The 22,734-nt window shown below is 42.2% G+C and overlaps 1 protein-coding gene across 13 annotated transcripts in view; it reads right to left on the bottom strand.

The window, feature by feature from the left end:
- Positions 1-22,734, bottom strand: part of LOC124797826 (calcium/calmodulin-dependent protein kinase type II alpha chain) — a 1,017,246-nt gene that overhangs the window by 251,969 nt on the left and 742,543 nt on the right. The gene's annotated exons all lie outside the window — the stretch shown is intronic.

The following is a 22,734-nucleotide window of genomic DNA, read 5'->3' as shown; positions in this document are numbered from 1 at the left end:
AAATCTGATGAAACTGACATCTTTCATAATTTATTTCCTGCAAAATCATATTCTGTAAAGGGCAAAAAATGTCACAGAGGTAAAATAAAGTGAAGCAAGGATGACACTACTACTATGTGTCAGTTATGATGGAAGTGAAAAGATGACACCATTACTAATTCCCAGGTGTTTCCAAGACATAAAAATACTACCAGTACTTTGTACTTACAAGTACGACATCAGTCCCTGGAGATGTCAGAAATCTTTACGACTTCTTCAGGTGTTTGGATGTTAAGATCAGTTTACCATAAAGGAAAATTGTGACCAATGCCCTGTAGGCCCATATATCTAAGAAACAATTTCTGAGAAATGTAAATGTTGTGTTTCTTTTGCCAAATTTTGCAAGTCACTTGCAGCCTCTGTCATAGCACAGTCTGTGAAAGCCAGTGGGGGTGGGGTGGAAGACAATCTGAGCCTCCTAACATATCCCCCTGCGCCCTCCCATTCCTACCCATCCCCAGTCCACCCAGTTGGAAAAATTACTATTTTGTGATAGGTTTTCGGTTTTAGACATGACCCATCTGTGGTCTCAACAGGTTGAAGCTTGCTCACTTTGTTTGTAAAATTGTAATTAAAAACTGAAATGTCTTCCTTTATAATGGTGGCTGCTTTTACATTGTTCTCTCTCTTGATGGAATATTTGGACACTGTGCCTAGTTGCCTAGTGTGCTGTACAATCTTTGTACATGTCTCAAGACAGTTTTTGAGTCTACATTATGAGTTTTAGTTTTTCATTGACTATATGACGCTTATTGTAAAAAAAAACATGGTGGGAATAATTATGTTGATTTGTACATTATAAAGCTATGTTGTGGTTTGCCTCAACCTTTGACAAATGAGTCACCTGACACCCAGTTGAAATAATATGGTCCTAGAGTCAGCTGTCTTCAGTCTGACAAGTGATGTCTCAAACTAACATCTTTTGCAAATAAGCCTATTGGCAATTGCACATGACAGTGTATGTTTTTCTCATATTGCTCAATTTTATGAGTTTTCATAGGCCTATTGTAACTACTTGTACCTAGTATGTACTTCCATTCCTGATGATACATGGCCTTGTATTAATTATATATTGTCTTTTGTGTTAGTTTTCCACAGTTAGCTGATGATGATTAGTCAAAACATGTCATTAATAAAGTTTTTAGTGATCAAAATGTTTCCATGAAATTCTACATGCCAACTGGAGATAAAACCTACATCATCTGTTTCACAGTTAGGGGCAATGATGGCTAAGTATTTGAAATAGACTACTCTAGCTTTTTAGTGTGCAACAATTACAGTCAAACTTACAAGAAAGAAATGTTCTAATCTTTGTGTTACTTCTTGGTACTCTTGACCTAATAAACAGTAGAACATTGGCCACCATTTCAGAAATATGCATGTAGGGATAAATAATGCCTGATCTTTGTATAACAAGTGTGCAACTTCGATACTAAGAGCACACATATGCAAAATGGCATTTAGGAATTATTATGACACACACAAAAGAATTCGAGACGAAACACATACAGTTCATAGCAAATGCTTTCTCCCATTGCTGCCATCTGACTGAGGTGAAGATTGATCTTGACTGGTGTGGAATATATAGGAGCCTGTAGAGCCAGGGTAGCAGATTGCTGGGAGGAAATGCTGCAGCCATTGCATATCTTTTTATTTGAGAATGGTTCTGAACAAACTAGTCATTTGAATAAAAGATAACTTGCCCATTTAGTTGTGAGCACACTATACAACTCATCATGGTCAGCTTCAATAGCCTCTTCAAAACACAAGTCATTTGGACCCTCCCCACACAATAACTTTTTATGAACTGCTCTGGTGAAAACACCCCCTGCCATATATTCCTCATCCCTGCAACATCTCTGGCTTCAGTATCTGTCAGTCCCTATTCTTTATCTGCTTTCTGCCATGCTGTTCACAGCCCATTCAATCCTTCTGCAAAACTTTTTCACTTCCCTGTTCCTACTGCCACTGTGTGTGTGTGTGTGTGTGTGTGTGGGGGGGGGGGGGGGGGGAGGGAGGGAGCGTAAACTACGAAATTTTGCTTTCTTTCCTATGTGCCCTCCACTGCTCAGAACCTTGCCAATTTGGTGATTAGTTACCTATCTTCATAGAAATATTATGTCTTGAGAAGTGCACAAACATTAATGGAACATTCACCTACCCCCTAGGACAGAGGAAGAACTGTATTTAAAATTGCAGAATGAAGCAGATGATACCATCAATAAGATTTTTTATTCTCTTGTGTAATACATGAAGTTGAAATCAAAACATCTGCTTTCAAATAAATGTAGCCCTAACAAACAATCTCACTACATGAGCTAATGGCAAATCACCCGAAATGCTTTACTCCATAGATATAAACTATAGCACAAAGTAGATGATCAATTAATCAGCAAAATACAACAGCTACAGTCTCAACAGTACATATACACACACATAATGTAATACCAGACTGCGAATGCTCCAAGTATGTGCAATGTAAGAGACTATTGAGAATTAAAATTGACTTTCTTTGATATGAAATAACTGTTTATTTGAAGAATCACTTCGTAACCATGTCTGAAAAACAGGGAACAATATTACAGGGATTTCATGACTTACTTAAAGCAGATACCTAACTCTTTTCATTTTGCCAAATTTATTTCTATTTTGGGAAAATGGGTGACACACATGAGAACCTTCAACATTGTATGATAAGATACAAGATTCTGTCTTCTTATGTTCCTCACCCAGTCCCATGATCAATGATCAATAAGTATGGGATTTTAAATACCTAGTCCCTTCTTGTCAATACTCATTCTCTTCTATGTTATTTTTCACATAAGTAGTGATCTACCTTCAAACCAAATATAAATGACACCTATCAATTTTATTCACAACTAGAACTTTTAAGTCACACTATTTGACATTACTACACAAGGACAAAAAGAAGCTAAAATTTACACCTGTAGGAACACAAAATATAATTCCTCTCAAAGTCTTTCAGATTAAGAAAGTTCCAAACACATTTTCTCTTAATAATTATGTAATAAAATAATAGTTGCAATAAAACAATACTTGTACTGATGCACATCAACAGTTAATGAATGATATGTATATGGAATGTTTATTTCACTGCATTTTACCAACTTACTAACACAAATCTGTTGTTAACTTTCGTTAATAATTAACACTTTCTGTTGTACCATCATTTATTTCCTTTCAGTCTGAACTGTGTGGCTGAGCACTCTTCCCTTCGCTATCAGCATTCCCAAAATATAGGTTCTGATGCAACATCTGTTGATATTTAACACATTCTGAATTTTGTCCAGTATATCTGTCACAGAAGCCTGCATAATGACGAAGCACACTGCACCTCTTCATAGCTTTTCACAACTAAATTAGAAACAACAAATATATAAGACAAAATCTCATTAGATGTAAGCCAGAAGCAAACTTTCTATACTGTGCAAACTTTCGCAGTGCTTTTGCATGGTACAGTTCTGTTCTCTGAACTAAGTCCATTGCATCATTTAAAGCAATAACAATTGCAACTTTGTGGTAGTAACAGTGAAGTAATACAGAAACATTCATGTTGAAACTATAATTATTGTGTTCTGGTGCAACTTTTAAGCACTAAGAGGTATGCAGCAAGAAAAAACACTATTTGTCAACAGAGCACAAAAATTGAAAGAAATAAATTACACATCTAAAAGCTGTGCCTAGACTATTTCCTCAGAGATAGTCCTGAAGCCTGTTATATGCTAGCATTATCGAATATTTACCTCACTATACTTTTCTACAGACATACCACAACTAACAACATTATCAATGAGATATATTTTGATAGGTGAATGTTTAAACCCTTCTGTTGACAAATATAGGACTGAAGAGCACTTTGGACCACAATAAACACCGAGAGGAATATATGGCATAAAACAAACCATCATGTCTAGTCTTTTTCAGATTTTTGTATGATTACATTATGACCATTTACTTCAGTGTCTATGCACTAAAAATGTGTTCTACTTAAAATATGAGATTAATGATACATAATTATCACCTTTCTAACCAAAGAGATGAACAAAAAGCTAAATTTAAAAATTAAGGCAAATGATAAGACCATGAAGATACAAGAAGATGACAAACAACATAAAAAGACTAACAAAAAATGTGAAAGGGCAGTAAATAACTCAGAAAAAGAGTAACATGGAGTTGTAAAGGAGAAGAATGAAATGAGTTAATCAACAGCTGAGAAGACCTTAATAAAGGCAAATTCTAGATGTGCCTAAAATGAAAAATGTACATTCCAGAGTAAAGTAATTACACATAATTTGCTGTAGATATTATTGGCAGGCAAATAGGGTAGTTCAATGTATCACGTAACTAAGTTGTCATCAGACATTGTACGTTGCATTGCATCTGTAAGGCTATATATGTATTGGACTATCCACATGCTATCTGTCAAAGGTGTATCATGAGTATCTCATCTGCCACCAGAGCCTACTGGCATGGCCACAAACTGTTGACAATAAAAGTTATTTTTTACTATATATCTAAAAAGAAAGATGATGAAACTTACCAAACAAAAGCGCTGGCAGGTCGATAGACACACAAACAAACACAAACATACACACAAAATTCTAGCTTTCGCAACCAATGGTTGCCTCGTCAGGAAAGAGGGAAGGAGGAGGAAAGACAAAAGGATATGGGTTTTAAGGGAGAGGGTAAGGAGTCATTCCAATCCCGGGAGCGGAAAGACTTACCTTAGGGGGAAAAAAGGACAGGTATACACTCGCACACACACACATATCCATCCACACATACACAGACACAAGCAGACATTTGTAAAGGCAAAGAGTTTGGGCAGAGATGTCAGTCGGGGCAGATGTACAGAGGCAAAGATGAAGTTGAAAGACAGGTGAGGTATGAGCGGCGGCAAATTGAAATTAGAAATTAGCGGAGATTGAGGCCTGGCGGATAGCGAGAAGAAAGGATATGCTGAAGGGCAAGTTCCCATCTCCGGAGTTCTGACAGGTTGGTGTTAGTGGGAAGTATCCAGATAACCCGGACGGTGTAACACTGTGCCAAGATGTGCTGGCCGTGCACCAAGGCATGTTTAGCCACAGGGTGATCCTCATTACCAACAAACACTGTCTGCCTGTGTCCATTCATGCGAATGGACAGTTTGTTGCTGGTCATTCCCACATAGAACGCTTCACAGTGTAGGCAGGTCAGTTGGTAAATCACGTGGGTGCTTTCACACGTGGCTCTGCCTTTGATCGTGTACACCTTCCGGGTTACAGGACTGGAATAGGTGGTGGTGGGAGGGTGCATGGGACAGGTTTTACACCGGGGGCGGTTACAGGGGTAGGAGCCAGAGGGTAGGGAAGGTGGTTTGGGGATTTCATAGGGATGAACTAAGAGGTTGCGAAGGTTAGGTGGACGGCGGAAAGACACTCTTGGTGGAGTGGGGAGGATTTCATGAAGGATGGATCTCCATCCTTCATGAAATCCTCCCCACTCCACCAAGAGTGTCTTTCCGCCGTCCACCTAACCTTCGCAACCTCTTAGTTCATCCCTATGAAATCCCCAAACCACCTTCCCTACCCTCTGGCCCCTACCCCTGTAACCGCCCCCGGTGTAAAACCTGTCCCATGCACCCTCCCACCACCACCTATTCCAGTCCTGTAACCTGGAAGGTGTACACGATCAAAGGCAGAGCCACGTGTGAAAGCACCCACGTGATTTACCAACTGACCTGCCTACACTGTGAAGCGTTCTATGTGGGAATGACCAGCAACAAACTGTCCATTCGCATGAATGGACACAGGCAGACAGTGTTTGTTGGTAATGAGGATCACCCTGTGGCTAAACATGCCTTGGTGCACGGCCAGCACATCTTGGCACAGTGTTACACCGTCCGGGTTATCTGGATACTTCCCACTAACACCAACCTGTCAGAACTCCGGAGATGGGAACTTGCCCTTCAGCATATCCTTTCTTCTCGCTATCCGCCAGGCCTCAATCTCCGCTAATTTCTAATTTCAATTTGCCGCCGCTCATACCTCACCTGTCTTTCAACTTCATCTTTGCCTCTGTACATCTGCCCCGACTGACATCTCTGCCCAAACTCTTTGCCTTTACAAATGTCTGCTTGTGTCTGTGTATGTGTGGATGGATATGTGTGTGTGTGCGAGTGTATACCTGTCCTTTTTTCCCCCTAAGGTAAGTCTTTCCGCTCCCGGGATTGGAATGACTCCTTACCCTCTCCCTTAAAACCCATATCCTTTTGTCTTTCCTCCTCCTTCCCTCTTTCCTGACGAGGCAACCATTGGTTGCGAAAGCTAGAATTTTGTGTGTATGTTTGTGTTTGTTTGTGTGTCTATCGACCTGCCAGCGCTTTTGTTTGGTAAGTTTCATCATCTTTCTTTTTAGATATATTTTTCCCACGTGGAATGTTTCCCTCTATTATATTCATATCATTATTTTTTACTATGATAGATTTAACACAATATTGGAGGGCTGCAGTAAAGCAAATTACTTGACAATGATCAGCAACAACTACTGATTAGCAGTCATGTAATTCAAAACCCCCTTGCAATGGGATACAGAAGCCACTGCCTCACAAGTGTATGTCTGCTCCAAGTGTATGTCTGCTCATACCCTGTCGGGGGTCACAGAGACTAGCTGCATTTCAAGTGGGAATGACGATTCATGGACCAGGGGTAGTGCCTATGAACAGGAATCAAAATTTCCTGGATCCTGGGTTTGAACCCAGTGACTACTTAAATGATGAATAAAAAACATCAGCAATGGCAGCCAAAGACCTCTATTATAAGAAGTAATCCTCATTCTGCAATGGTCCCGTGAAAGACGGCAGAGGAGTGGACACAATTTCAGGTTAACTTCTTGCCCTTGAGGTGGTGAACTGCTGCGATAATGCAGAAGTATCAGCAACAATGAATGGGAACAGAATGCAGAGGGCAATGGGAACCACTGTACTATAGACATATAATGTGTATCCACAGGAAATGTGGCCTGTAATTGAAAAATGTCATGATGATCTCTCCACTGGCAAAAGACTCCAAACTAATCTCTTATTCAGATCTCCAGGAAGTGACTGCCAAGGGAGAGGTGACCATGAGAAAAGGACGCATAACCAATGAAAGGGTAACAGTCTATGAGTCAGGGTGTGAACTGTCAGACGTTTGAACATGGCAGGGAAACTAGAAAATCTGAAAAGCAGAATGCAAAGGTTCAGTCTAAATATAATGGAGTCAGTGGAGTGAAATCAAAAGAACACAAGGATTTATGCTCAGATGAATGCAAGAAAATATCAATAGCTGCAGAAAATGGTATAACAGGAGGAGGAGGAAAGTAGGGTAGAGTGTAAGTTACTGGGAAAATTTCAGTAATAAGATTTTTCTAACCAGAATCGGCAGCAAACCAACATCAACAACAACAGTTCAGGCATGCATGCCAATGTCACAAGTAGAAGATGAAGATATAGAGAAAGTATATGAGGATATTGAATGAATAATTTAGTATGTAGAAGGAGGTAATAATCTAAGAATAATGGGAGACATAAATGTGGTTGTAGGGAAAGTTAGGAGAGAATATGAGCTTGGTAGTAGGAATGAAAGAGCAGAAAGACTAATTATGTTCTGCAAAAAATTTCAGATGGTAATTGTTGTGACAGTGCCCTCGACATTTAACAGTGCCGCCACGACAGTACGCGCAAACGGCGATAGAGGCGCTCCGCAACTCGGCTGAGCGCGGGAGCGCCAACTAGCTACGAACGGCGCCAGCCGCATGTCATGGCACGGCAGTCAAATGACAGATACTGAGTTGTTAGCATGTAACCAGCTACTGTTTCTACATTTGTATATCCATGCACTTATTGGTGATTAAAAGTTATAACACTTTTTGGCGGCGAGGGCGGATTTTTTTTTTTTCACTGCGTTGTGGATTTGTGTATTCGTGACGGTGCAGACATGGAACAGCTTATGCAAGCGCTCATTGAACAACAAACACAGCTGACGGCTGCTATTCAGGCATTGTCGACGTCGCTTACTCATCGTCTGTCTTCCTCTTCTCCGCCTCCCTTCCCTCCTTACGACGAGGCCGCTGAAGACTGGGAGGATTATGAGAAGCGTTTGCGGCAACACTTCTTGGCTTTCGGCGTTGTTGACGCTCCTATGTGTAAGTTGTTATTTCTATCTTGGGTTTCCCCACGGATCTATTAGCTGCTATCTCAGTTAGCCCCCCTGCGGGAACCTGCCTCTCTGTCCTTCCAAGAAATGTGTGACTTATTGTCTAACTATTACCGAAAAAACACCCACATTGTTGCCGCCCGCATGGCGTTCTACCAGTGTCGTAAACAGCCCCATCAATCTTACCGGGCTTGAGCGGCACAACTACACGGTCTGAGTAGGAAATGTCAGTTTGTCACGGACACTCATCATGAGTCTTATGCTGATTCAATGGTTAGGGATGCTATTCTACGGCTTGCTCCTGATAAAGAAGTTCGGCAACGTGCCTTACAACTGCCAAACCTGTCGTTGTTGGAAGTTCTCAGCATCGCTCAATCCTTTGAAGTGTCTCACACTGCTGACGTGCAAATAGACGCGTGGTGTGATGTAGGCGCTGTACAGTCAACTTTCGACATGGACAATTTGCCTGTTTCACAGGAGAACGAAGATGTGGCGGCGGTTCAGTCACGTCAAAACTGTCACGTTGGGCCGCCATGCTCGCAGCGAAAACAGCAACCACAGAAGCAGGTTCGTTCCGCACTTCCTTCTTGTCCACGTTGTTTCGTACAGCATGACAGGGCCGCGTGTCCAAAACGTTGGGCCATGTGTAATTCATGTAGGAAAAAAGGCCATATTGCTTCTGTGTGTCAGTCCCCTAAAGTTCCTGTCGACGAGGACGAGGCATCGGACATGGATGTTAACTGTGTGCTTTCTCCAACAAATAAGTTGTTTGTTACTGTTCGTGTTCTGGATAAAGACATTCGCATGCAAGTGGACACTGGCTCTGCAATAACTCTCATTAATTCTCGCACGTATTTGGAGTTGGGCTCCCCTCCCCTGTCTCCAGTTACGCGAAATCTGAGAACTTATAATAAACAGAAAATTCCTATCATTGGCCAGTTTGATGCTTCCACTGCCTACAAATCTGTTGTTAGGCCCCTCACATTTTATGTGGTGGATCATGCGGGCACTGAAAACCTGTTCGGTTATGATGCTTTCCAGTTGTTCGGGTTCTCCATTGATGATGATGTGCATCTCATATCTGAGGATATTCCGTATCAACAGCTGGATGGATTGTGCTCTGAATTTTTGTCCGTGTTCTCTGCTGGTCTGGGTCGTGCCAAGGATTTTGAGGCCCACATTACTCTTAAACCTACGGCTTGCCCTAAGTTTTTCCGGGCACGCCCTATTCCGGTGGCGTTGCGTGCACCTGTCAAGGCTGAGATAGACGGGTTAACAGCTTCAGGGATTCTCCTTCCTGTTACCTCCAGCAAATGGGCATCGCCAATCGTGGTGGTTTCTAAACCCAACGGGAGTCTGCGATTGTGTGGTGATTTTAAAGCCACCGTCAACGCTCAGAGCCTCATTGACACTTATCCTCTTCCCTGTCCTGAGGAGTTATTTACCAAGCTCGTTGGGGGCCAGTTCTTTTCCAAACTTGACTTATCGGAGGTGTACCATCAGTTGCCGTTGGATGCTTCCTCCAAGGAATTTCTTGTCATCAACACTCCTTGTGGGTTGTATCAGTACCAGCGGTTACCATTTGGCGTCGCTAGCGCGCCGGCCATTTTTTCAGCGGTTTTTGGAACAGCTCACGGCTTCCGTTCCTGGCTGCATAAACTATCTGGATGACATTGTTGTCACGGGGGCCTCCACTGAGGAGCACCTTCGCAATTTGCGTTCACTGTTTAGGGTTTTGCATTCAGCTGGGTTGAAGTGCAATCTGGACAAGTCACAGTTCTTCCAACCCTCCATAGTGTATCTTGGTTTCCACTTGTCCCGTGAGGGTATACGTCCTCTATGTCTGCATGTTGCGGCCATTAACACTCTACCCCAGCCGTCTACGGTCAAAGAACTTCAGGCCTTTCTAGGCAAGATTGCTTATTATCACAAATTCATTCCATCCGCGGCAGCGGTAGCTCATCCTCTGCATCAGCTGTTACGCAAAAACGTCCCTTTCTGTTGGTCTGACGAGTGTAGGCAGGCTTTTGTCCGCCTGACGGCTCATTTGCAGTCGGTGCCTTGTCTTGCCACATTCCGTCCGAGTCAGCACTTGGTTCTGGCGACTGACGCGTCACAGTATGGCCTAGGGGCTGTTCTCGCCCATTGGTATGAGGATGGGTCGGAACGACCCATCACCTATGCTTCCAAGACCCTCAACGATGCGCAACGGCATTACTCTCAAATCGAAAAGGAGGCGCTCGCTATCATTTATGCTCGAAAAAAGTTCAGCGTTTTTTTGTATGGTTCTAAGTTTCACCTCATCACCGACCACAAGCCGCTGGTCTCTCTGTTCAGCCCATTGGCGTCGCTTCCGGATAAGGCAGCTTACCACCTGCAACGTTGGGCCTTATACTTGTCTCGTTTTCACTATGAGATTCACTATCGCCCCACGGCCCAGCACGCCAACGCTGACGCATTGTCGCGATTGCCGATGGGCCCCGACCCGGTTTTCGATCGGGATGAACTACTCTGTTTCCACATTGATGAGGAAGAACGTCGTGCGGTCGAGGGTTTTCCACTTACAGGTTCACAGGTCGCGACGGCTACTGCGCAGGACCCGGTCCTGCGTCAGGTGATTGGTTTTGTTCAACGGGGTTGGCCGGACAGGACCAAGGGCCGGGCATCGGATCCCCTTCGCAACTACCATGCCTTGCGCCTTCGTCTGTCTGTTCGTGATGGTGTTGTTCTTCTGGCCACGGATGGCGCATCTCCACGGGTCATGGTGCCAGCCTCTCTTTGCAAAGATGTTCTCAAATTGTTGCATGAAGGCCATTGGGGGATTTCTCGGACTAAGTCCCTGGCCCGCAGGCACGTTTATTGGCTCGGTATTGATTCGGACATCGCCCACATGGTTGCTGCGTGTGGTCAGTGTGCTCAACAACTGGCTGCACCTCATACAATGCCCTCTCCGTGGCCTGATCCGGCGCAGCCATGGGAACGGGTGCACGCTGACTTTGCCGGCCCCTTCCTCGGTACAGAGGATGACTCGCGTAAAGCTGAAATACTAAACACCTTTTTCCAAAGCTGTTTCACAGAGGAAGACCGCACTGCAGTTCCTTCTCTAAATCCTCACACAAACGAAAAAATGGCTGACATCGAAATAAGTGTCCAAGGAATAGAAAAGCAACTGGAATCACTCAATAGAGGAAAGTCCACTGGACCTGACGGGATACCAATTCGATTCTACACAGAGTACGCAAAAGAACTTGCCCCCCTTCTAACAGCCGTGTACCGCAAGTCTCTAGAGGAACGGAGGGTTCCAAACGATTGGAAAAGAGCGCAAATAGTCCCAGTCTTCAAGAAGGGTCGTCGAGCAGATGCGCAAAACTATAGACCTATATCTCTTACGTCGATCTCTTGTAGAATTTTAGAACATGTTTTTTGCTCGCGTATCATGTCATTTCTGGAAACCCAGAATCTACTATGTAGGAATCAACATGGATTCCGGAAACAGCGATCGTGTGAGACCCAACTCGCCTTATTTGTTCATGAGACCCAGAAAATATTAGATACAGGCTCCCAGGTAGATGCTATTTTTCTTGACTTCCGGAAGGCGTTCGATACAGTTCCGCACTGTCGCCTGATAAACAAAGTAAGAGCCTACGGAATATCAGACCAGCTGTGTGGCTGGATTGAAGAGTTTTTAGCAAACAGACTACAGCATGTTGTTATCAATGGAGAGACGTCTACAGACGTTAAAGTAACCTCTGGCGTGCCACAGGGGAGTGTTATGGGACCACTGCTTTTCACAATATATGTAAATGACTTAGTAGATAGTGTCGGAAGTTCCATGCGGCTTTTCGCGGATGATGCTGTAGTATACAGAGAAGTTGCAGCATTAGAAAATTGTAGCGAAATGCAGGAAGATCTGCAGCGGATAGGCACTTGGTGCAGGGAGTGGCAACTGACCCTTAACATAGACAAATGTAATGTATTGTGAATACATAGAAAGAAGGATCCTTTATTGTATGATTATATGATAGCGGAACAAACACTGGTAGCAGTTACTTCTGTAAAATATCTGGGAGTATGCGTGCGGAACGATTTGAAGTGGAATGATCATATAAAATTAATTGTTGGTAAGGCGGGTACCAGGTTGAGATTCATTGGGAGAGTGCTTAGAAAATGTAGTCCATCAACAAAGGAGGTGGCTTACAAAACACTCGTTCGACCTATACTTGAGTATTGCTCATCAGTGTGGGATCCGTACCAGATCGGTCTGACGGAGGAGATAGAGAAGATCCAAAGAAGAGCGGCGCGTTTCGTCACAGGGTTATTTGGTAACCGTGATAGCGTTACACAGATGTTTAATAAACTCAAGTGGCAGACTCTGCAAGAGAGGCGCTCTGCATCGCGGTGTAGCTTGCTCGCCAGGTTTCGAAAGGGTGCGTTTCTGGATGAGGTATCGAATATATTGCTTCCCCCTACTTATACCTCCCGAGGAGATCACGAATGTAAAATTAGAGAGATTAGAGCACGCACGGAGGCTTTCAGACAGTCGTTTTTCCCGCGAACCATACGCGACTGGAACAGGAAAGGGAGGTAATGACAGTGGCACGTAAAGTGCCCTCCACCACACACCGTTGGGTGGCTTGCGGAGTATCAATGTAGATGTAGATGTAGATGTAGATGTACTTATTGGGTACTGTTGATTGACGCCTTCTCAAAGTTTCTGTTTGTTGTTCGATGTCCGTCGCCCACCACTGCGGTGACGACGCTGGCTTTGTCCAAAATCTTTGGGCTAGAAGGTCTTCCATCCACGATTGTCATGGACAATGGCCCTCAGTTCTCTTTGCAGGCCTTCTGTGATTTTTGTACTGGACAAGGGATTCATCATGTTACAGCACCGCCCTTCCATCCGCAATCGAATGGGGAGGTCGAGCGTTTATTGGCCCGGTATTGATTCGGACATCGCCCACATGGTAACTGCGTGTGGTCAGTGTGCTCAACAACTGGCTGCACCTCGTACAATGCCCTCTCCGTGTCCTGATCCGGCGCAGCCATGGGAACGGGTGCACACTGACTTTGCCAGCCCCTTCCTCGGTACTTATTGGGTACTGTTGATTGACGCCTTCTCGAAGTTTCTGTTTATTGTTCGATGTCCGTCACCCACCACTGCGGCGACGACGCTGGCTTTGTCCAAAATCTTTGCGCTAGAAGGTATTCCATCCACGATCGTCACAGACAATGGCCCTCAGTTCTCTTCGCAGGCCTTCTGTGATTTTTGTACTGGACAAGGGATTCATCATGTTACAGCACTGCCCTTCCATCTGCAATCGAATGGGGAGGTCGAGCGCCTTGTCCGCACTTTCAAAAGCCAGATGAAAAAATTCCTTAGTGATTTTTCCACAGATGACGCTCTGTTGCATTTTCTGAGTTCTTATTGCTTCACGCCTCTGGGTGATCACAGCCCTGCTGAACTCTTGCACGGCCACCAACCGCGCACTCTACTGCACCTGCTTCACCCTGTCAGGCCTTGTACTGTGTCCCCTAGTGCGGGAAAATACTCAGTGGGCGCCGACGTGTGGGCATGAGGGCATGGATCTCGCCCTAAATGGATTCCAGGGGTGGTCAAGGCTCTTCGTGGCTGCCGGCTTTGTGAAATATGTACAGACGACGGCATGATTGTTCGCCATTACGACCAGATGCGCCCACGAGTGATGGCCACGCCGGTGCCACCGCCCCTTCCTTCACCTCCACCAGCCCGAGAAGCCAGTCCTGTTGCTCCTGCCGATCTACCGTTCGTGTTGATGCAGCTGACGTTGCTACCGCTTCCGAGTACGCCGGAACTGGCCCCCAGTCGCGACGCCGCCTTCACAGGGACTCATCTCGCTGGAGCACACCCCCAGGTCCACGACACCTATGGATGCTGCTCCGGAGTTTTCACCCATCATCTCATCCAGGAGGCACGTTCCATGCACGAGCTTCCGTCCTGGACATTTTCGACCATACTCTCGTGTCTCTCCGCGGGATCTTCTCGGGACCTCACAAGAGGCCATGGATGTTTCCGCACTGTCCATGTCTCCAAGGAAGTGAGTTTTTTTTTTCAAGGGGGGGGAAAAGTGTTGTGACAGTGCCCTCGACATTTAACAGTGCCGCCACGACAGTACGCGCAAATGGCGATAGAGGCGCTCCGCAACTCGGCTGAGCGCGGGAGCGCCACCTAGCTATGAACGGCACCGGCCGCATGTCACGGCACGGCTGTCGAATGACAGATACCGAGTTGTTAGCATGTAACCAGCTTCTGTTTCTACGTTTGTATATCCACGCACTTATTGGTGATTAAAGGTTATAACAGTAATAGTGAATACTCTCTTCAAAAATCAGAAGAGGGTAAGATATACATGGAAAAGGCCTGGAGATACAGGAAGATCTCAGCTGGATTACATCATTATTACACAGAGATTCTGAAATCAGATATTGGATTGTAAGCATTCCCAGGAGCAGACACAACTCCGACCACAATGCAGTAGTGATGAGGAGTATGCTGAAGTTTAAGGGACTAGTTTGAAAGTATCACTGTACAAATAAGCAGGATACTGAAGTATTGAGAAGTGATGAGATGCATTTGATGTTCTCTGATGCTATAGATACTGTATGCTGTATTAGGCAGTTCAGCTGAGGGGAAATTTACATTTCTAAAAAGGGCAGTAACAGATGTTGGGCAAACAAACATAGCTACAAAGAAAATAAATGTGAAGAAACCTTGGGTAGCAGAAGAAATAGTTGCAAAAATATTAGGAAAAGGGTAGATTGCTGCTCATCTTAAAGATGACATAATGAGATGCAGGCAGGTACAACAAAAAGATTGTTTCATGTTTAGCTTTCAGCCAAAGCCTTCTTCAGAAAAGAAAAACTTCACACACACACACACACACACACACACACACACACACACACAAAGAAAAGCAAGAACACCTTTCGCACACGTGACCACCATCTCCATCACCTTAACTGTCATGTTGAGTGACAATCTGGACTGTCATGTTGAGTGGCAATCTGGAATGGGGCAGGAGAGGCGGAAGAATAGCAGAGTATTGGTGGGGCAGCTGGGGGATGGTGGGAAGGAGAAGAGTGCTCTCCAGTGGAGTGCACAGGGAATGACAAGACTGAAAAGTGCAGTGTTGGGAAGCTGTGTGTGGTGGGAGTGGGAGTGGCTGGTGTAGGGGTGGGGGTACGAACATTGGTAGAGGGCAGCACATGATGAGGGTGGGGGACTTTAATAGAGAGGAGGTGATAGGACAGAGGAGGTGGAAACTGTTGGGTGGACGATGTGCTGACAGTAATTTGTGACAGGCTGAGGCCAGGATAATTTGAGCACCAGAGAATTTGTTGTAAGGATAACTTCCATCTTCATAGTTCAGAAAAGCTGGTGGTGGAAGGGAGGAACCATATGGCCCGGGTTGTGACGCAGAACTGAAATCGAGCACATTGTGTTCAGCCACATGTTGTGTCACAGGATGGTCCACTTTGCTACAGGTTTTTATATTGGTATGACTACCAACCAGCTGTCCACCAGGATAAATAGCCACCATCAAACTGTGGAAAAGAGCTTGATAGACCAACCTGTGGTACAACATACAGCTGAATATGCTTGATTTCAATGGCTGCTTCACAACCTGTGCAATCAGGTGCCTCCTCTGTACCATTAGTTTTTCAGAAATGCACAGATGGGAGTTATCGTTGCAACAAATTCTCCACTCCCAAAATTATCCTGGCCTCAACCTACAGCAAAGTACTGTCTGCGTACCCTCCACCCAACAGTGTCCACTCCCTCTGTTCTACAACCTCCTCCCTATTCACATCCCTTCATGCTAATTGCCTGCCATGCTCTGACAGTGCTCCTGGCCATCTTTCCCCTTCCCTTCCCTGCTCCTATCCTCTCCACCCCTCATCCCCCAAATAATCTTCCTGCCCCACAGCCTTCCGACACTGAGCCTGTCGGTCTTGTCATGCCTCCATTTATTTCCTGCATGCTCAAGCAGACATCCTCCCACCCTGTTGTCTGATCCCCTTCCCTGCCCCACTCCAGATTGATCCTCAACATGACAGTTGCACTCTGGTCCGATCTGTCTGTCTGTGTGTGTGTGTGTGTGTGTGTGTGTGTGTGTGTGTGTGTGTGTGTGTTCTGAAGGAGGATTTGGCTGAAAGCTCAATGAAGAGCAGATAGGCAGAAAAAGTACACTGAGGGCCTCTATTAAGGGAAAGACTTGTCTGATGATGACATGGTAGAAAAAAATGGGAGTTGATATTAAACACATAGGAAACTCAGAGTTTAATAGAGCTTTAAAATTAAATTCAAGATGTAATACTGATGATATTATGAGAAGGCCTTTAGGCCAAAAACTCAAATGTATGGCAATCTTTTTGTTGTGCCAGTCTGCAATTCAACACTCTTCTAACAGCAATCTTTTTGTTGTGCCACTCTGCAATTCGACACTCTTTTAACAGAGCTTTGGAAGACTTGTGATCAAATAATACAAAAAAGATAGATAAAATTCCTCCAGAATATCAAAAATTATTTGGGAATGTTGCAACAAAATGTTTGTTCAAGTTGAGGTGTAGACTCTACAAGTCTGTAGACATAAGGCTTTCACAAAAATACCATCTACACAGTACTAAAGACAGCATGGGCAGATACCTGCCAGAACTATCAATCAGTTTAACAGTTCATGCAACCAAGTTGCTGACAAGGACTGAAAAGAAAGATGAAGATCTGTTAGATGATGACCAGTCCAGCTATAGGCAAGGGCACAAGAAAGGCAATTTTAACATTGCAACTGGTGATGGAAACAATATCAAGACTCATACTCATTCATAGGAGTTTTCAACCTGGAATAAGCATTTGTCAATGCAAAATGGTGCAAGATCTCCAAAATTCAGAGAAAAATAGGAATGAGCTGCAGAGAAAGCTGAATATATGCAATATGTATACGAACCAAGAGTGAACAATAAGAATGCAAGACCAGGAACAAAGTGCTCAGATTAAAAAGGGTGTAAGACAGTGGTGTAGTCTTTCACCCCTACTGTTCAGTCCATACATTGAAACAGCAGATATGTAAATAAAAGAAAGGTTCAAAAGTGGGATTAAAATTCAAGGTGAAAGGATATCAATGATAAAATTTGTGATGGCATTCCTATCACCAGTGAAAGTGAAGAACAATTACACGATGTGGCAAATGGAATGAACAGTCTAGTGAGTACAGAGTATAGACTGAGAGTAAACTGAAGATAGACTAAAGTAATTAGGAAAGTCAGAAGTGAGATTAGTGATAAACTTATCTGAACAGGAGAGCTTCAGTAGGTGAAGTAGATGAATTCTGCTAACTTGGAAGCAAAATAACACAAGACAGACAAAGCAAGAAGAAATAAAAATCAGATTAGCATAGGCAAGAGCATATTCCTGGCTTAAAGGTCAACTAGAATCAAACATTGGCCTTAATATGAGAACGAAAATTCTGAGAATGTAAGTTTGAAGCTTAGCACTGCATGGTAGTGAATTGTGGAGTATGGGAAAACAGGAAAAGATGAAGACTGAAGCATTTGAGGTGTGGTGCTATGGATGGATGTTGAAAATTTGGTAGACTAACAAGGTAAGTAATGAGGTGATTCTCCACAGGACTGATGAAGAAAGGAACATGTGGATAACTCTGACAAGATGAAGGGAGACAATGAAAGGACATGTACTAAGACAACTGGAAGAACTTACATGGTACTAGAGGGTGCCATAGAGAGTAAAAACCATAGAGAGAGAGACAGTGACTGAAATACATCCAACAAATAATTGAGAACATATGGCACAAGTGTTACTTTGAGATGAAGAGCCTGGTGCAACAGTTGTCTATCCACATGAATGGCCACCATCAAAATGTGGCTAAGAGTAAAACCAACCATACAACTGCTGAACATACTGCACACAACAACACCAAAAAGTTCAGTAGCTGCTACAGGAATTGTGTCATTTGGATTCTGACTCCCCTACCCTCTTCAGTGTTCACTAGCCACCTTCCTTGGCTGCTTCTGTTCCATTTCCTTGATCTCACCTTCTCCTCCCTATCTTTTTTTCACTTTTTTCCCTGCTGCCCACACCTTATGTTCCCTTTCCTCCTCTTAACTCTCTCATGTTCATTCCTAGAGTTGCATTGATAGCTCATTCTATCCTCAATTTGTTTCTGCATCTGTCATACGTTGTATCCACACTTTGTCCCTATTCCATTTTACCCTCTCCCTGCCGCAAAACTCCACCCTTCCCCTCATCTCATCTCAACCAAACCAAACACACACACACACACACACACACACACACACACACACACACACACACACACACACACACACACACACACAAACTGTAACAATCACTCAAACAGTTAGGGTCAAGTGTTATATGCATGTGTGTGACTGTGTGTAGATTTTTCAAACTATGCTCTCCTTAGGTTTGGTCCAAAGAACTAAATACTTCTATGTAAGGCCATTTAGTTTAGTTGAGCCCATAGCATTAATTCTGTCCTATTGCCTTTTTGGAAGTGCCTTGAACTCTAGAACATTTTGTAAGGTTTCCACTTATTTTTTGTTAATACCTTCATATTTTCTTATATTGTAAGCATTTCTAGTGTTTTGTTTACTTTGAAGTTAAAAATGTATGGAATGGGCAAAGTCAGCAAGTACAAAAAACACAAACAGATGGTGCACATGGATGTATCATGGAGCTCTGCACCACATTTATTATTAAATGAAATCCATTTCTTAGGTCACTTCCCAGGATCTCTCATCTGTATAGTTTTTTGTTTTTTGTTTTTATTTATTTATTTTTTACTTAATGGTAATCTGAATACATCTCACTGTTATATTTTACATAAAAATTATTCTATTTCTTAATGCAAGTTAGAAAAACAATGACTGACATTCACAGAACACACATCTCAAACAGTATCGAGTCTTTTCATCACTAAGTAATACCTAAAGAGAAGGCAGCATTTGTTTATGAAGAGAATTAGAAAGCACTATCAACTGAGGTAACAAACATCTCTCTTTTACTGGACTTTGTGCCCAAAAGCTTCTGGCAATGATTAGGAATATTCTTTTGTATACATCTCATGGAATGCCGTACAGTGATCAGACAGATATGCAGACAGATTATTATCTTTGAGTGCCTTCAAATTCGTTTCATGCAAACAAGGATGGGAAGTATGCACATGAGAAAATGAATGACATTTGTGAATGCTGTGGGGAAAACACAGTGGCCTTTACCATTTACTTTTTTGAATGTTTCTCTTTTTTGGGTTAAATTTTTACAGTGCTGATTCAAGTGGAACAAGATGGTGTTTGCAGGGAAAGGAATGGTGTTGCAATAGGTCAATAGTTAACAAAAACAGTGAAACTGGGGAGAGAAGTGAAGTCACCTTCTGTCTTACAAGCTAAAATTTAGTGAAACTATTGCTGCTCTAACATAGCTTTTTTTTTGTTTAAAAAAAATGGAGCATATCAAAGAAAATTAACCTACTTCTGAAATACTGCTTCCTGAATAACATATCATCAGTTCACATTTTAGATACATTTTTGACCTCAATCTCTCTTCCAGTTGAGGTGTAGCATAAAATAAACCAGTGAGTATGCCTTTTACTGTTTTTATTCTTTTGAATACATTCACTGCTGATGCAAATCTAATCAGTATATAATACTTTATCTATTGTGTCTGTTCTGCAGTTCATAAGTTCCTCTGCTAGCATTTACATCTTCCAGTCATGTCACTATGTCACTGAAACAACTGGTACTAGGAAAAATCCAACTAAATACTACAAAACTACTGTCTTATAAGCTATCAGCCTGTTGATTTGTCATTGCCTCATACTCTGACTAAGTCTTCAATGGATGGTACCACTGCAAGGGGCTGAGAAGACCATGTTACAGTCCCGTCAATGAGAAATAGCCCCTAGTAAGACTGAGGATCTAACAAGTCATCAATCATGAGGCAGTCTGATATAGAGGATAACAATATAACTGCAATAAAGCAGTAAAGAAAGTAAACGGTTTTTCTTCCTCCACATCTCCCCCACCCCAAATGTTTCTGCCTGAAATACCATACCAGAATATGTCACTAGAGTTTTAGCAAATATTTATGTAAAATGAAATATTTACTAACTGCTGAAACAGGAAGAAATAGATAAAAACCAGCACTAAAATTCCAAAAAAATTGTTGAATCTTCAGTTTTCACAACTTTTCAAAGCCCTTTCACTGAGCGAAAGGAAAACAAACATTAAAGATTTTTTAAAAAATTGTAAAAGAATTGTGTATGTGGTTTGAGCAGTTACAATTACAATTCTTATTACTGAAAATTAAATCTAGAGATACATGGTGCAGATTTACATCAGATTTTCTTTACAGAAAGTTGTTTCAGAGGTGAGTAAATTTTGTTCAACTCACGTGCATCATGAAAACTCATTTAGCCATCAATGGATCAGTAAAATTAGTAATCTATGTACAATATTTAAAAAATTGGAATAAAGATGATCAGTATTTAAATGTGCAGCACTATTGCAGCAACAGCACTCGATACATCATTTTGACCTAATTAATAACAATAAGTAATTTATACAGTATCAAACTACAAGGATCAGTAAACATAAACTTTGGACTGATGGAATAGTTAGGTACCCTGACCAAAATTTTACAAGTAACAGATATGGAAATAATGTGTACATATATGGCACCACAGATATCTTCATAATAACAAAAGAAATAAGGAATTTACTCATGTTGCCACTTAAAACCAGAGGTAAGAAATACAGCAGGTAATGGTTCACCCAAGTGGGATAGGTCAACAATTTTGAAAATGTTTACCTGAGAAGTACAACAAACTATGACTTTATATAAAAACAAAGATGAGGTGACTTACCGAACGAAGGTGCTGGCAGGTCGATAGACACACAAACAAACACAAACATACACACAAAATTCAAGCTTTCGCAACAAACTGTTGCCTCATCAGGAAAGAGGGATGAGGCAACAGTTTGTTGCGAAAGCTTGAATTTTGTGTGTATGTTTGTGTTTGTTTGTGTGTCTATCGACCTGCCAGCGCCTTCGTTTGGTAAGTCACCTCATCTTTGTTTTTATATACAATTTTTCCCACGTGGAATGTTTCCCTCTATTATATTGAAACTATGACTTTATGTAGATTTGGTTTTGAAGTTTGTAAAATATTATACAGATGTGCCATAAAATATACACGTATCTCATCACTGATAATATCCAAGGCAGCTTACTTGACCAGGTATCTACACACTCTAACTACTGTACATAAAATACCTGAAGAATTCTGTGCCATTCCAATATAATCTAATGTAATTACAGCATGTCCTAAAGGAAAAGGTGCAGTCACACTGTACACTTAGCATACATATGCAGTACTATGACTAATAGCTAACTGCACTAAGGATAACATAAACTACACATTATCCCTACTAGTACTACAATCAAACAACTTCAAATTTGTTAAATGAAGACATTTGAGTGTTCAAGTGATCTTGTACTTTTCATTTACAAGGAGCAGTGCTTCAAAAATCAATATGAGAACACAAACAATTAGTAAACAAGTAACAGTGAATCTCCATTCATGAATGCCATTCATTGCATATATCTAAAGCATGATGTCATGTCACTGCAAATTTATTGTGTAACATCAATCAGTGAGCATTCCATGATGAAAAACTAATGAGCAATTACTGATAATTTTTTTCATCGAAGAATCATAATGCAAAAGATGTTACATTACATCTTAGGAGTCTCAACACTGAAAGTTGACATATTTGTCTTGAGTATTGATGTAACAGAAACTGTACATTTTCCCTATGAAATGGTTTCCTAGTGAGCCTAAATGTATTCAGAATGTATCACAGGCTATCTGGGGTCTCTAATTTGTCCCTTTGTTCCACAATAAAAGAAAAGGCTCTATTAATATGTCAGTTTTGTGACTGTCAGTGCCCTTAATGCTTAGCTAAACTAAAGTATCACAAAATCTGCAAACATGGTTACAAATATAAAATCCATATCCTGATACACTGCTTATCCACTGCACATGATATTGAATTAAAGCTGTTACCAGGCTAAAGGTACAAGCTAACGTTGTTTGATCAGATTACTACTTTGAAAACACTCAGAAGCTGCAGCATAAGGAAGCAAATATTATACATCAGTATGACTGGTGGCATCCTATGTGGTAGTGATTTTGATATATAGGCGGAAAAAAAATCAGGTGGTGTCAAAATTAACATTTTCTCTTCCAAGCTAATACAATTTTCACTTTGTCTCCAGTGACACTTAAAATCCATCTATAATTAGGTGAAAACTCTGGTTAAATTAATTCCAAGGAATAATAAAAGTATGGCTGCAATATTTTTATCATTTGTTAGAACTTTCTCGAGCTCTAATTTTTTCAGGCCTACCCATCACCCCCATTCA

Source organism: Schistocerca piceifrons, chromosome 1, assembly GCF_021461385.2.
Source record: "Schistocerca piceifrons isolate TAMUIC-IGC-003096 chromosome 1, iqSchPice1.1, whole genome shotgun sequence".
In the NCBI taxonomy this organism is placed as follows: domain Eukaryota; kingdom Metazoa; phylum Arthropoda; class Insecta; order Orthoptera; family Acrididae; genus Schistocerca; species Schistocerca piceifrons.
This window is presented reverse-complemented; position numbering and strand designations above follow the sequence as displayed.